Here is a 14,437-nt window from a genome sequence, read left to right on the forward strand (position 1 = left end):
TACAAAGTGTTCCCCTCATCTTTTGGGGAGATTGCATCAGATTGGTTCCACAAATTACCAAGAGAAGCGTGAAGACTTGGGAAGGCCTGGCCGAGATGTTTGTGGCCAGGTTCGTGACAAACAAACTGCAGCCATTAAGGGTGGACGCACTAATGGCTCTGAAGATCAGTAAGAATGAAGGCCTTAGGGCCTATGCAAAAAGGTACTATGAGGTGTTCAACCTAATACCAGAGTGTAATCAAGAGGTGGCGGTCGTATCTTTCAAGAACGGCCTAAAAGATAACTGTCCACTACGAAAATCTTTGGCAAAGACATTGCCAAAAAGCATGGAAGAGCTCATAGCGAGGATCGAGAAGTACGCCAGAGTCGAAGAAGATACATCGGGGACCAAGGAGGTGTAGCACGCGCCCGCGAGGGGCCCTCGCTACAGTTCGGACTCGATTTGTGTCACGGTTCTTAACCTGAACCAAAGAGTCCCAAATCTGGCAAATCGTTTTGAGAAACAGATTTTTGAAAAGAAGTGCCAAACATGGACTGCTTTGCCAGATACAGAGTCGCCACCTAAATATTTTATTTTGGGGAAATTTAGGAAACCCTGACTCGGTGCCAAAGGCCACGTGTCCGTTATCACCAAAGTTGCCTCGGCTCGGGAACTTGGGTACGATTGGGGAAGGTCAGCTATGAGCACCCCCTCTCGCCCGATCCGAAGATCGGCCTCTACTAACCATGATATCCGATTTTGAAAACGTTATGTGTTCTTATTCCAGTTATTAGCCTAGAATTACTATGTTATGCGCACAGCAAATAAGTATAGACTAGATTGCCTAATTTGGAAATAAGCATTGCATATCCATTTGTCTTGAAAAACACTTTGGAATTTGCTACTTGCAAGTAGGCTAAAATACGGATTTCAACGAGTTTTTCCAACTCAGACAATCCAACCTTCACCCACAGGCATTCAAACAGTTTATCACATAAGCATCTAGCCACATGGTAAGCATGCTGTCATGATAGCATTCACACGCATGCGATATGCCAAAGCATGAAAATACTTACATGGTACTCCGTGCCAAAACAAAGAACTCGTTAACAATCAATGTATGATCCGAGTCCATGTTTAAATGTCTAATGCAACGCATACGGAATGTCACTAGAGTAGGCTCGGCTATTCTATGAATGACATGTGAAAATGCACAAGTAGCATGTATTCAAGTTAGATTTGAAATACCAATGCAGTTAGCGTGATGCGCCGAGCCCGGTGCATGCAAGACAAATGTATGAATGCACGCATGCATAGCATAAGGTATGCTAATTTAAACATGCCCTAATCTACCTTCATAAGCAGGTAAATAAAAGGGAAGAAAGAAGTGGGGATTGGAAGACATGCACACACACGCATCCACACTTATTACAGATTCGCCCTTGCCCGGAGGGACCAAATAAATATTACAGATGATTAACTTACAAGCTAATTAAATATTACAGGCCATCTAATTAGCTAAGCAAATTAACTAATCTAGGGAAAACAGATAAACCGCCTCGGGAAGAGAGCCCAATGCAATGCGTGCTCGGTCCCGCTCGGAGGTACACTGCCATGCGCAAGCTGCCTCTACTTTCCCTGCTATACTCCTCTGAAGACTGCCAAAGTCTCAAGATGTGCTTACTGGATGTTGAGGAGTGCCACCGGCTGAAGGGAATCATCACCGGCTGTGATTTGGTGTCCATCGGCACACAATAAATCCATCAGCCACCGATTTATTGCCGGTCGGCACTCTATGCAGTCGATCGGCAAGAAGTTCCTGCAGAATCTGTTTAACAGCAGCAGAGGACAGAACTTTGCATGGTAATGCAATTCAAGCCATATGTGCACCAATCATGTCCCTTATCATGTGAGTGAGTCAAAGGGACATGCTCCTTGGTTCTCGGACCATCAATCGCGCATTTCCATGTGTGATGGCCCAAGGGACCAAGTGTGCACATTTTGATGTCAAATGCAATGCAAACCAACAAACCAAAGCCCAATTCCTATCACTAGATCAAGGAACAAGGCATGCATGCTAGATGCAATGCAACCTAGGCATGCAAGCTAAGGATGCAACATGGGAATGCAAGATGTACATGCAAGCATGCAAACAAACATGCAAGGTAAGTATGCAAACAAGCATAGGATGGACTTAAACATGATTTAGGCAGCCTTAAATAGACCTAAAACAGTGGCCAAAATGCTGTGAAGTGAGGACTAAACACACATACACACATGCACATGTTAAAGGGCTAACACTCAAGCACAAAAGGGGCAACTCTCAAGCACACTTGAAAGAGGCATAACATGGACTAATGGCATGCAAGGTAAGCGTACAAGCATGTTAAAGGGACTGAAATAACATGGCAAATGGTCCCAACCCACTAAATTAAGGCAAGGATGCATGCTATACATTCACACACTTAAGGCCAACAAGCAAAAAATGCAAAGGGGCTATACTAAGCATGCCAAAGTCGACCCAAACAACTAAGGACAGACCTCAAACATAGCAAAATAAGCACAAAAGCTTCACAAAGCCGAGCCTAAAACATGTTAGAACAATGGTTTACAACCTAAGGCATGTTAAGGCAACAAAGTGGCATTACAAGGCATGTATGCTAAGCAAGCATGGTGTACCAAAACCAACATACAACAATGCTATTTCATGGCAAGATAAGCATAAATAACAACCAAGGCATGGTCAACATGAGGCTTAGCTAGGTGCTCATTAAAGAGGCAAACATGGCCCTTTTCAAGGACAATAAGGAGAAGGGGTGGCCCTCCCCTTTTTGGGACTTCAAGGCACCATCCTTACCACTGAAATCCCTCAAGATTTCAGTGGTGAGGAGGCCCAAACACCAAAGTCCCGGAGCTCACACAAAATGGCACAAAATGGAGCCTTACAAGGCTTAAGAGGGGTCAAACAACCTCAAACCACAAAACACTCTAAACAAACTATTTAGAGGGCCTAAAAACAGAACTTTTTTATATTATACACTAAGCTAAAAAACAGTTCTAAGATAGGCAAAAATAGTATGCAAGAATGGGGTAAAAAGGGGTAACATTGTTACCCTTGTTGACCTTCTTCACAAATGGTGGACCAGCCCCTTCCTTGAGCTCAAAACAGCTCCAAAGCTTCAAGAACAAACCTCTGGCCCTTCAAGAACCAAGAAAAGGTGTAACACTATGTGTTTGTGTGCAACAGTAAGCCTAAACACACACAATACAAGAAAATGAGAGATATAGATATAGGATAGATACAAAACCCTAAACCTAGAACCAGAGCTTCTCTCACAACTTTTCTAACCTTTTTTTGTCTAACCCTAAAGCCAAGAGAGGAGGGCTCCTCTTATAGAGAAGCCAATCTTGTAAAGCTTACTTAAGAAGCTAACAAGGAAGCCATCCCTCCATACACGTGTATGGAGGGGAACAAAATGCAAGCCAGCTGTATTAAAATATCTGCAAAAGCAGATGAACAGTAGTCGGCTGCTCAAAATTGCCATTTTGACAAAATGGACTGCCGACCGGCAACAAAGAATGCCAACCAGCAATATACATTGCCGATGGCAACAAAACACCAGTCGGTGGCCTCTGGCCATGGCCGGTGATGTGTGGGGATGCCTCACAAGGTATTCCCTGCCCCTCCAAGGCAAAACACAAGTGCTTGGTGCAAAACCAGACACTAAATAGTCGAGTTCGGAGATCCTGAGGCAAGGCGCGTAGCCGAGACCTCCGAGAACTCCAAACGAACACAAACATGGATGATCACCGGGTGTTCAAACGGTGACGTCCAAGTCTTGAGGACGGTAAAAAATGGGGTGTCTACAGGAGGCAAAGCATGAAAAGGGAAACGGCTCGCCGAAGCGAGGCCGAGGTAACAACGGATCCAGCAAACAGGAGATAAAACTGAGGGCAACACAGGCATGATAACTGTGTTCCGAATCCCAATTCACAAAGTCTTGGATCAAATTCGGAATCAACTCTATTTCAGAACACCAGCAAAGGCACCATGAGAATTCATGGGAAGAAACCTTGGCAGGTATTGTGCTTACCACAACGAAAACGAACATATAACTCAGGGCTGCAGAGCCCTGAAAACACACTTAGAAGACCTGGTGAGGCATGGCCATCTGAGAGACCTTGTCGATGAGGCTAGAACAAGGGAAGAACAAGCAAGATTGCCTCAGGCGACAGCAGCCCCACCTCCCCTAGCACAGCAACCACAAGTAGGAGGACCTCGGGTAATTAATATAATTCACTCGAAGGTCAACGAAAACGAGATTCAGGGGGAGACCCAGAAGGTAAAACATCTGCAGCATGTCTACCAAGTCGGGGAGAAGAGACATTGAGCAGAGGAGTACCAAGGACCAGAAGTGTCCTTTTCTGAAGCCGATCTTGAGATGGTACAACATCCGCATAATGATGCCTTGGTAGTATCCCTCCAGGTTAGGGAATGCCAAGTAAAGCGCATCCTGATTGACCAAGGCAGCTCTTGTGACATCATGTATGTCCAATGTTACAAGGAGCTTGACCTTCACCCAGACGATATGGAGCAGTCCAATAGCCCAATGGTCGTGTTCAATGGAACGCCGACATGGCCATTGGGAACAACCAGCTTAGAGGTGCTGGCAGGCAACAGGAAGATAACAACAGAGTTCACCGTAATTGACACACCCTCCCCTTACAACATCATTGTAGGAAGGCCATGGTTACATGCAATGAGGGCTGTTCTCTCAACTTTGCATCAACTATTGCGGTTCCCAACAGAGTATGCTATTGAGGAGGTCAGAGGAGATCAGCTGTAGGCAAAGAATTGCTCCATGACAGCAATGAAATCCACTTGCAGCATTCGAAAACCAGAGAAATCAGAGATTGAAGATGAGGACGTGGAGGTCCTAGAGGATATCGGTAAGGAGCCGACCGAAAAGAGTGAAGAAACACTGAAGAAAATCCTCGTCCAAGAGGGGGATGAAGAACGCTTCTTTCTTCTTGGCTCGCGCCTAGCCGAAGAAGAAGAAAGAGAGATGAGAGTTTTCTTGAGAGCAAATATTGAGGTGTTTGCTTGGACGCCTTACGAGATGCCTAGCATTGACCCCGAGGTCACTTGGCATAAAATGAATGTTGATAGGTCGGCAAAACCGGTAATCCAACGAACAAGAAGACCGATGTTGATACACGTCGAAGCAATGGAGGAGGAAGTAGACAGACTTCTCGAGGCCAGGGCCATTCGAGAGGTAGATTACCTGACATGGCTATCAAACACAGTAGTAGTGAAGAAGAAGAATGGTAAATGGAGGGTCTACGTGGACTTTACCAGCCTGAACAAGGCCTGTCCCAAAGATAGTTTTCCTTTACCCAAGATTGACCAGCTGGTAGACGCCACTTCGGGACATGGAAGGATGAGCTTCCTGGATGCCTACGGGGGATATCATCAGATAGCCATGTATCCCCCAGATGAGGAGAAGACTGCATTTATCACCCCAAAAGGTCTGTACTGCTACAGAGTGATGCCTTTTGGGTTGAAAAATGTAGGAGCAACTTACCAAAGACTGGTAACCAAGATGTTCAAACACCTGATTGGCAGAACGGTGGAAGTTTACATTGATGACATGGTCGTGAAGACCAAGGAACCTAAAGGTCATCTGGCCGACCTAAAAGCAGTCATTGACATCCTTAAAATATATCAGCTCCGACTCAATGCAGTGAAGTGTGCATTTGGAGTAGGATCTGGTAAGTTTTTAGGATACTTGGTGACTAGAAAAGGCATTGAGGCCAGCCCAAATCAGATTAAGGCCATCCTGGAATTGAAGAGCCCGACGTCGGCAAAACAAGTACAAATGTTGACTGGAAGGGCCGCAGCCTTGAATAGGTTCATAAGCAGAAGCTCAGACAAGTGCAAACCTTTCTTTAACTTAGTGAAGAAAGACATAGATTTTTTATGGACAGAAGAATGCGAGGCCGCCCTGACCAACTTGAAGAAGTATCTGACCACAGCTCCAGTTCTTTCAAATCCAGAACCTGGGGAGGAGTTGTTTTGTACTTAGCAGTCTCAGAACACGCAGTAAGCGCAGTGGTAATCTGAGAAGAAAAAGGGGAGCAAAGGGCTGTTTACTATGTAAGCAAAACCCTGGCCGATGCAGAAACAAGGTGTATACCCTTAGAAAAATTGGCACTGGCTTTAGTAATGGCCTCAAAGAAACTGAACCATTACTTCCAGGCCCATAAAATTGTGGTGTTAACAGAACACCCCTTGAAGTCTTTGCTACAACAAGGAGACTTGACAGGAAGAATAACCAAATGGGCAGTGGCCTTGGGATAGTATGACTTGGAGTACAGACCTAGAACAGCAATCAAAGGCCAAGTTTTGGCCGACTTTGTGGCCGAATTCACACCAGAATCCATCGCACATCGGGCTCCGTTGAGCCAAGGTGAACGATGTCCAAGCAAGCAAGGAGAAGCCCAGCCAAATGCAACAGAACAAAGGGAAAAGGAAAAACTCAGACCCTGCAGCATTTATATCGGCGACTCCTTTCGACTGTTTGTCGATGGGAGCTCAAACCGGCAAAGAGCGAGGGCAGGAGTAGTACTGGTATCTCCAGATGAAGAAGTATTGGAACAGTCTATTTGATTGGGGTTCAAGGCCTTAAACAATGAAGCAGAATATGAAGCATTGATTGTAGGACTAAAGCTGGTGGTAACAGCAAAAGCAGATGAAGTGATAGTCTTCTGTGACTCCCAACTCATAGTCAACCAGACAACGGGCGAATTTGCAGCCCGAGATGAAAGGATGTTAGCCTATGCAAAGGAAGTCAATAGGTTAGTAGCTTTGTTTCAGAATTGTCGACTCAGCCGAGATGATAACAGTCACGCCGATGCACAAGCCAATCTGGCCAGTGCAATACAACCTGAAAAAGTAAGGACGATAATGGTCGAATACTTGTCGGGCCCAAGCATCGAACCACTGACCACAGAGCATGAAGCAATGTGTGTGGACATGGGACCAAGCTGGATAGATGCAATTGTTGCATTCCTAAAAGAAGGAAAGCTGCCAGATGACCACAAGGAGGCACACAAGATCAGATTGAAATCGACAAGATTCAGTCTAACAGCAGAAGGACATCTCTACAGAAGATCTTTCACTGGACCCCTTTTAAGGTGTGTACACCCATCACAAGTTGAAGATTTTTTATATGAAATACATGAAGAAATTTGTGGAAGCCACACCGGGGGCAGATCACTAGCCCGTAGGGCCATTACCCAGGGATATTGGTGGCCCTACATGTAAAAAGATACAGAAGCCTATGTCAAGAAGTGTGAAAAATGCCAAAGGTTTGCACCACTGATACACTAGCTAGCAACAGACCTTAACCCGGTATCCAGTCCTAAGCCGTTTGCCTAATGGGGCATGGATCTCATTGGGCAACTGCCCCAAGCAACTGGACAAAGAAAGTACCTGCTGGTAGCAATAGATTACTTCACCAAGTGGATAGAAGCTGAGCCCCTAGCCAAGATCTGAGATGTAGACGTAAAGAATTTCTTATGGAGGAACATAATCACTAGATTTGGAATTCCGAGGGCAATAGTTGCTGACAATGGAACACAATTTGACAGCAAGCTAATTAAGAACTTCTGCACAAAGTTTAAGATCAAGAGCTAATTTTCAACCCCAAGCTTTCCTTAAAGCAATGGACAAACAGAAGCATCCAACAAAGTTATCCTCGATGGGATAAAAAAGAGGCTGCAAGCAGCAAAAGGAAAGTGGGTGAATGAACTACCAAATGTACTTTGGGCATATCAGACTACGCCGAGAAGATCAACGGGGGAATCCCTCTTTGCCATGACCTATGGCACAGAAGCTGTCATTCCGCTTGAAGTCGGCATCCTTGGGATCAGAACCCAAGGAGTAGAGAATGGGACTAATGATGTACTCTTAGCCCGAGATCTGGATCTACTAGAAGAAAGAAGAGAGAAAGCTGCAATTCAGCTCGCAGCCTACCAGCAGCAGCTTGCTAGAGCTTATAATAAAAGAGTCAACCCAAGGGAGTTCCAAGTCAGCGACCTAGTCTTCAGAAAAGTCGTCGGCAACAAGAAGGATCCCAGGGAAGGCAAGCTTGGCCCAAACTGGGAAGGACCCTACAGAATCACTTCGATATTGGGCAACGGGGCATATCGGCTTAAAGATAGTGAGGGCAAAGAGTTGCCAAGACCCTGGAATACTTGTAATCTGAAGTTTTTCTACCATTAGATTTTCCTTGTTATTTGCCGACGTCATGAATAAAATTTTAGCAGAATTCTTCTATATTTGTGACTGATGAAGATACATAACGTTGTTTCGGAATACGTGCATAATGAGGCCCCGAGTGGAACTTAGGTTTACATTAGGGGGCAGAGAGAAGAAATGATGTTTAACACTTGTTGAAACTTGAGTAAAGTTTACAAGTTAAAGTTAAACTGAAATGATGTTTAACACTTGTTGAAACTTGAGAAAAGTTTAGAAGTTGAAGTTAAACTGAAATGATGTTTAACACTTGTTGAAACTTGAGAAAAGTTTACATGTTGAAGTTAAACTGAAATGATGTTTAACACTTGTTAAAACTTAAAAAGTTTACAAGTTGAAGTTAAACCGAGATGATGTTTAATACTTGTTGAAACTTATGAAAAGTTTACAAGTTGAAGTTAGACTAAGGTAAAACACTTGTTGAAATTTTATGATACCAAGGTTATATTTAGAAAAGTACTTGGGTACTTGGAGAGATAAATCATCAGTTTGTATTACCGAGGTGTTTCACCCCGAGAAGGTTGCACAAGACTAAAGAGCATTTTTGAAGACACAAAATTATTCTAAGTATGAAAGTCATACAAGAGCTATAAAGGGAAGACAAACAATGCAAACATTCAAGAAAGAATGAAGTTGTATTCATAAAAAGGCACATCGGCAACTTAAAGAGTTTACATTACTTTGAAAGGAGAAACAAAGTACAAGAAAGGAAAGGAAAAAGACATCAAAACTAAGATTCCTAAACATCATTGGCAGGCTGAGTCTGGATCTCGGAAGACTGCTGGGAGGACATCTCGGCTACCTTCTCGGCCGCAAGCTCAGCATCAATCTCTTGAAGGGTCTGATCAAGGCTCTTGTCGGCGAGAGGCACGTCCAATGATGCCTACTCAGGGGTAGCTTCCTTGGGCACCTCCTCACCCTCCTCATCTTGAGTCAAGTCCAGGACTTGATCATTCAGAGAAGGGGACTTGGCCCCAGCAGCATCTTTCGACTTCCTCACCAAAACTTCCTCCTCAGATTTAGAGTCGTCATCGGATTGAGTTGGAGTTGGAGGGAATGGAAGAGGAATGGCGTTGGCGTTCCGAAGGGGCGAGTCCTTGGGGACTTCAAGTTTTTTGAGAAGAGACATCCAACCAAGGGTAAAACCCTTATTGCATGCCTGCTTCACTTCATTTTCATAATCCGCCGTAACATCGGCCACCCCTTTGTTGTAGCCCTTCTCATCCGTTGCCTTGACTTCGGCCTCTTTTGTGGCCTGAGCATCTTGCAATTCTTTTTGAACCTGAGCCGTTTTTTCCTCGGTATCCTTCTTTTTGGCCTCAAGCACCTTCTTGATGGCCTCAACAGATTCTGCCTTTTCTTTGGCATCATTTTGGGCCTTGATGGCAGCCTCGGCCTGGTTTTCTAGATTTTTTATTTTTGATTGTAAACTTTTGTTGGCCTTTTGAAGACTGGAGACCTCCCTCTTCATCTCAGCCAGCCTCTCCCGGTTCTCGAAAGATTGTGCCGAGAAAGAATGGGCATGCTGGATTGCCTGAGAAAACATAAAATAGAACATAAGTTGTTAGAAAAATTACAAGTATGGAATAAACATAAAGAAAGAAGAAGTTGCCAGATAAAGACACTTACTTGAACGGAGCGTTGAAGCATCAGAGCGTAGTTTTCATACTCGCTTAACTCGGCGTTTCGGTCGAGATCGCCGGGGAGAAGCAGAGCGGTACTGAGGGCTACGCCGACGTTAATGTCATCAGTGCTATCATTAGCCATAACTAGCTTATCTTCCAGAGTAATTTTAGGGGCCCAAGGGGCATCATGTTTTCGAGATCCCGAGGTAGTTGCCATAGATGACCTCGGTTTCTTTGATTTTGGGGATTCAGATGGTTGGTCCTCGGCATGCCTCTTCCAGCGGTAGACTGAGACTTGTCGCTCTCAGCCAATTTACAAATCGGCAAGGTGTCCTCAGTGTCGACCTGAGTCACCTTTGCTTTTGGCTGAGCTTTCTTTATTCTTTTCGGCTTCGCAGGTTGCTGGGATTGCGCTGGTGGAGCGTCAACGGTTGATGGGATACTGGCCAGGACATCTTTTGTAACAGTTTTTTGATAGCCCATCTCAGTAGAAAAAATGGTTCGTCGTCGGTGTTGTCGTTGCGATATCGAGATCAGGTATGGAGCTGAGGTTGACGGCTGCTCAGCTGGATCAGAGGTTGATCCTTGGTCTGTCCGAGATGTGGACGCAACTTGTGGAGTTGTCGCAGAAGGTGGAGAAAGGCTTTTCTTCTTCTTTTTTGGGATGTCGGGAAGAGCCGACTTATACGTGGGGATGAAGTTGAAAAGCGGAGCGGCCTTCCGCTTGTGGACTGGCAAATTCAGAAGTTTCTTCAAGCCTTTGCTGGGAAAGAAAGACTGACGGAAGCCCTTTGGTGGCTGAGGGAGAGCTGCAAGAAAAACAGACATTAAAAACAAATAGAGTATCGAAGACTTTGAAACAAACAAGTAATATGAACACAGGGCTCTTACCATTGTCCTCTACAAAAACTGATCGTGGAAGAGGGTAGAGATGGAGGTCCTCGTCTGGAGCAAATTCCCAGTTCCCCGAGGTAATGAAGTAATCATCTCCAGCTCCCTTGTTGGAGTTTGGGAGGTCGGCTACGATTTTGTATTCTGTGAACCTCGGCTTAAGGTAGTAAATATAGCCCGTATCTTTTTTGAGGCCACACATGGTGTAGCAATATTGAATGTCGTTAAGATGATCCTAGCATTTTCTTATTTTGCTAAGGCAATTATACCGTTAATAACTCGATAGGAATTGATGGCAAGTTGCATAGGGTTCAACTTATAATAATGAAGTATTTCACGAAAAAAGGTGTTCAGTGGGAACCGAAGTCCGCACTCGATAAAGGCCACTACAGTGAAGGGCATAGAATCAGTGGTGGGCATAATGGAGTCGTCATCCCCAGCCAACCTCAGATGGACGTCGGTAGGGATGGAAAACTCTCGCCTAAAGTATTCTAATTTTGTCGGGGGTGTTTACCCTATGCTTCCACATACCCATGATATCGGCCTAGCTAGGAGGAACTGGATTTTAGAATAAAGGTGTTTTAAAAGGGTTATTGGGACCTCGGCAAAAAACCTAAAGTATGTGCTGGGTAAGGATTTGCGAAAATAGTTTCAGTTTTTCCTAATAATCGTGGATTCTACAAGCAAATCCCAAACCTAGATCTATGGAAACGAAGATTGAAGGCACAAAAATCTGGAAAACAGAAAAGCAGGAATGTGCTTCAGAATCAAGAACAAAGATGGACTATCAAAAACAGTGGCAAAAATGCAGAAGAGTTGTGAACAGTGTGTGCATTTGTAGACGCGCCCTTGGGCCTTACTACAGTTCAGACTCAATTTGTGTCACGGTCCTATATCTAATCTCGCGGAGTGCAATGCAAGACCGATGAATCATCAAAGAGCCCAAATCCGATAAATCGTTTTTTTGAAAGAAGTGCCAAACATGGACTGCTTTGCCAGATACAGAGTCGCCACCTAAATATTTTATGTTGGGAAATTTAGGAAATCCTGACTCGTTGCCTAAGGCCATGTATCCGTCATCACCAAAGTTGCCTCGGCTCGGGAACTTGGGTACAATTGGGGAAGGTCACTTCGTGAGCACCCCCGCTCGCCCGATCAAAGATCGGCCTCTACTAACCATGATATCTAGTTTTGAAAACATTATGCGTTCTTATTCCGATTATTAGCCTAGATTTACTATGTGATGCGCACAACATACAAGTATAGACTGGATCGCTTGAATTGGAATAAAATATTTCATGTTTGTTTCGAAAAGCAGTTTGCTACTCGCAAGTAGGCTAAAAATATAGATTTTGCCACCCTCGGGTGGGCTTAGGAAACATGGTTTTGCCACTATCTAGTGGGCTTAAAACTCACGGTCAATGCATTATTCCAATTCAGATAATCACCCACAGGCATTCAGGCAGTTATATCATATAAGCATATAGCCTCATGGTAAACATGTTATCATGGGAACATTCACACACATGCAAGATGCTAAAGCGTAAAAGCTTACCTAGTACTCTGAGCCAAAACAGAAACTAGTTTAGAAATCCATGCATGATCCTAACTATACAGAAATGCCTAATGCAACACATGCAAAAATGCAACTACAATAGGCTTGGCTATTCTAAAATGACATGTGAAATGCTACAGCTAACAAGTATTCAACTCGAAATTGAGATACAAATGCAGTTAGTATGATGCGTCGAGCCCGGTGCATGCAAAACAGATGAATGATGCAAACATGCAAGCATAAGTATGCTAATTGAAACATGCCCTAATCTGACCATCATAAGCTGGTAAATAAAAGGGAAAAAGACGTGGGGTTGGAAGACATACATCACACGCACGCACACTTATTACAATTGTGCCCTCGCTCGGAGGGTCCGAATAAATAATACAGTCCGAATAATAATTACAGTCCGAATAAGTACAAAACCCTAATTAATTAACAATTTAACTAGGAAAGTAAGTAAATTAGCATGCAAATCCATGGATCGCCTCAGCTCTGTTTCGAATGATGAAAGATGCATGCTCGAGTTGCCTTGCGCGGAAATCCATTGCGATGTCCCGATTTGCCTCTGTTTACAATTAATGCCGGAATGCTGTGTAAGGCTTTAGAAAGCTGCTGATTTCTGATTTGCTGCAACAAAGAGCAAGAAAGGGGCACAGCAAAGTATTTTCACATATGTATGCATGACTACTCTTCAGGGAGTGTAGTCCTCGATCCTCGTGTCACCAATTACGCATCTCGATGCATGATGGCCGAGGAGTCGAATTGCACGACTCGATGTGAAATGAATGCACATATAAACACAACAAGACCTAAACTCCATCATGGATACTCCGGAGTGCCGGCGACTGGGAATTGAGACACGTTCTGTCACTCGGAGTACGAAACGTCCCTCGTTTCCCGTGCTTGGGCTAACTCCTATCCCAAACACAATGCAAATGAGATGGCATACACAATGCGACTAACATACAACCTAGCATACGCAATGCTATGAAATGGCATGCACAATGCTCTAATATGCGACCTAGCATACGCAATGCTATGGATTGAAATGGCATACACAATGCACGATGGACTTACACCAACATGAATGGACCTCAGCCACACTCACATCAGTGGCCATTAGATGAAAATGAGACAATCAAAATGTGTGCACACATGCACGATTACCAAGGACCGAACCTAAGGCATGGAATGCCACTCTACCAAAGCATGGCAAGGGATGAAAGATGGCATACAAACATGCAATTTACAGCTCTGAAATATGATGCTCAATGGTCTCGAATCATGCAAACATGGCACACAATGCAAGTTAGGGGGCCCGGGTACCGAAACTAGTGAAGTGCATTACACTAGAGGTACCCGAAGCAATGCACCAAAGGAAACACCAAACCCAAATAGACCCTAGGCAGGTCTGAAATGGTGGGAAAAAGGCCTAAAATGATGGCTCGGAATGCAACGAAATGGAGCTCATTCAATGGTCCGAAAACAAAGCATACAAGCCCGACTCTCAAACGCATTTAAAGAGATGAAAACATGGCAACATGGCATTCAAACAAGCTCTAAAATGTGATGAATAATAGGCTCAAAACATGAACACACCTCAGTATATGCATGCAATGAAATTCAAAACTCGAAGCTAGGCAAATGCATTGAACTACAAGTATGCAAAACAGACATCATTCAACCACAAGGCCCAAAAACAAAGCTAGGGTAGTCCAAAATAAGCACATTATCAGTTTAAGACATGGCCAAAATGTGCTAAAATCAAGGTCCAACAAAGCATGCAAAGAAAGCTAGTGAACCATGAGTTGTTCTACAACTATATGAAGCATATGAAAAATCATTAAACCAGCCAAAAAAAGATGTATTCCATGCCAAAATATGCCCAAATAACCACTGAAACTCAGTCAATGCATGCAAAAATGATGAGCTCCTTTGGAAGGCCATGCAAGGGGTTACTCTACACCTATATGATGGACACATAAAAGGTCAAAACCACCTCTGGAAATGAGTTATGACAGCTCTAAAACTCATGAAAAAGGCCCTGAAATCAACATAGGAAG

The sequence above is a fragment of the Camellia sinensis genome, chromosome 1 (genome assembly GCF_055761805.1).
Source record: "Camellia sinensis isolate YWXY chromosome 1, ASM5576180v1, whole genome shotgun sequence".
Lineage (NCBI taxonomy): Eukaryota > Viridiplantae > Streptophyta > Magnoliopsida > Ericales > Theaceae > Camellia > Camellia sinensis.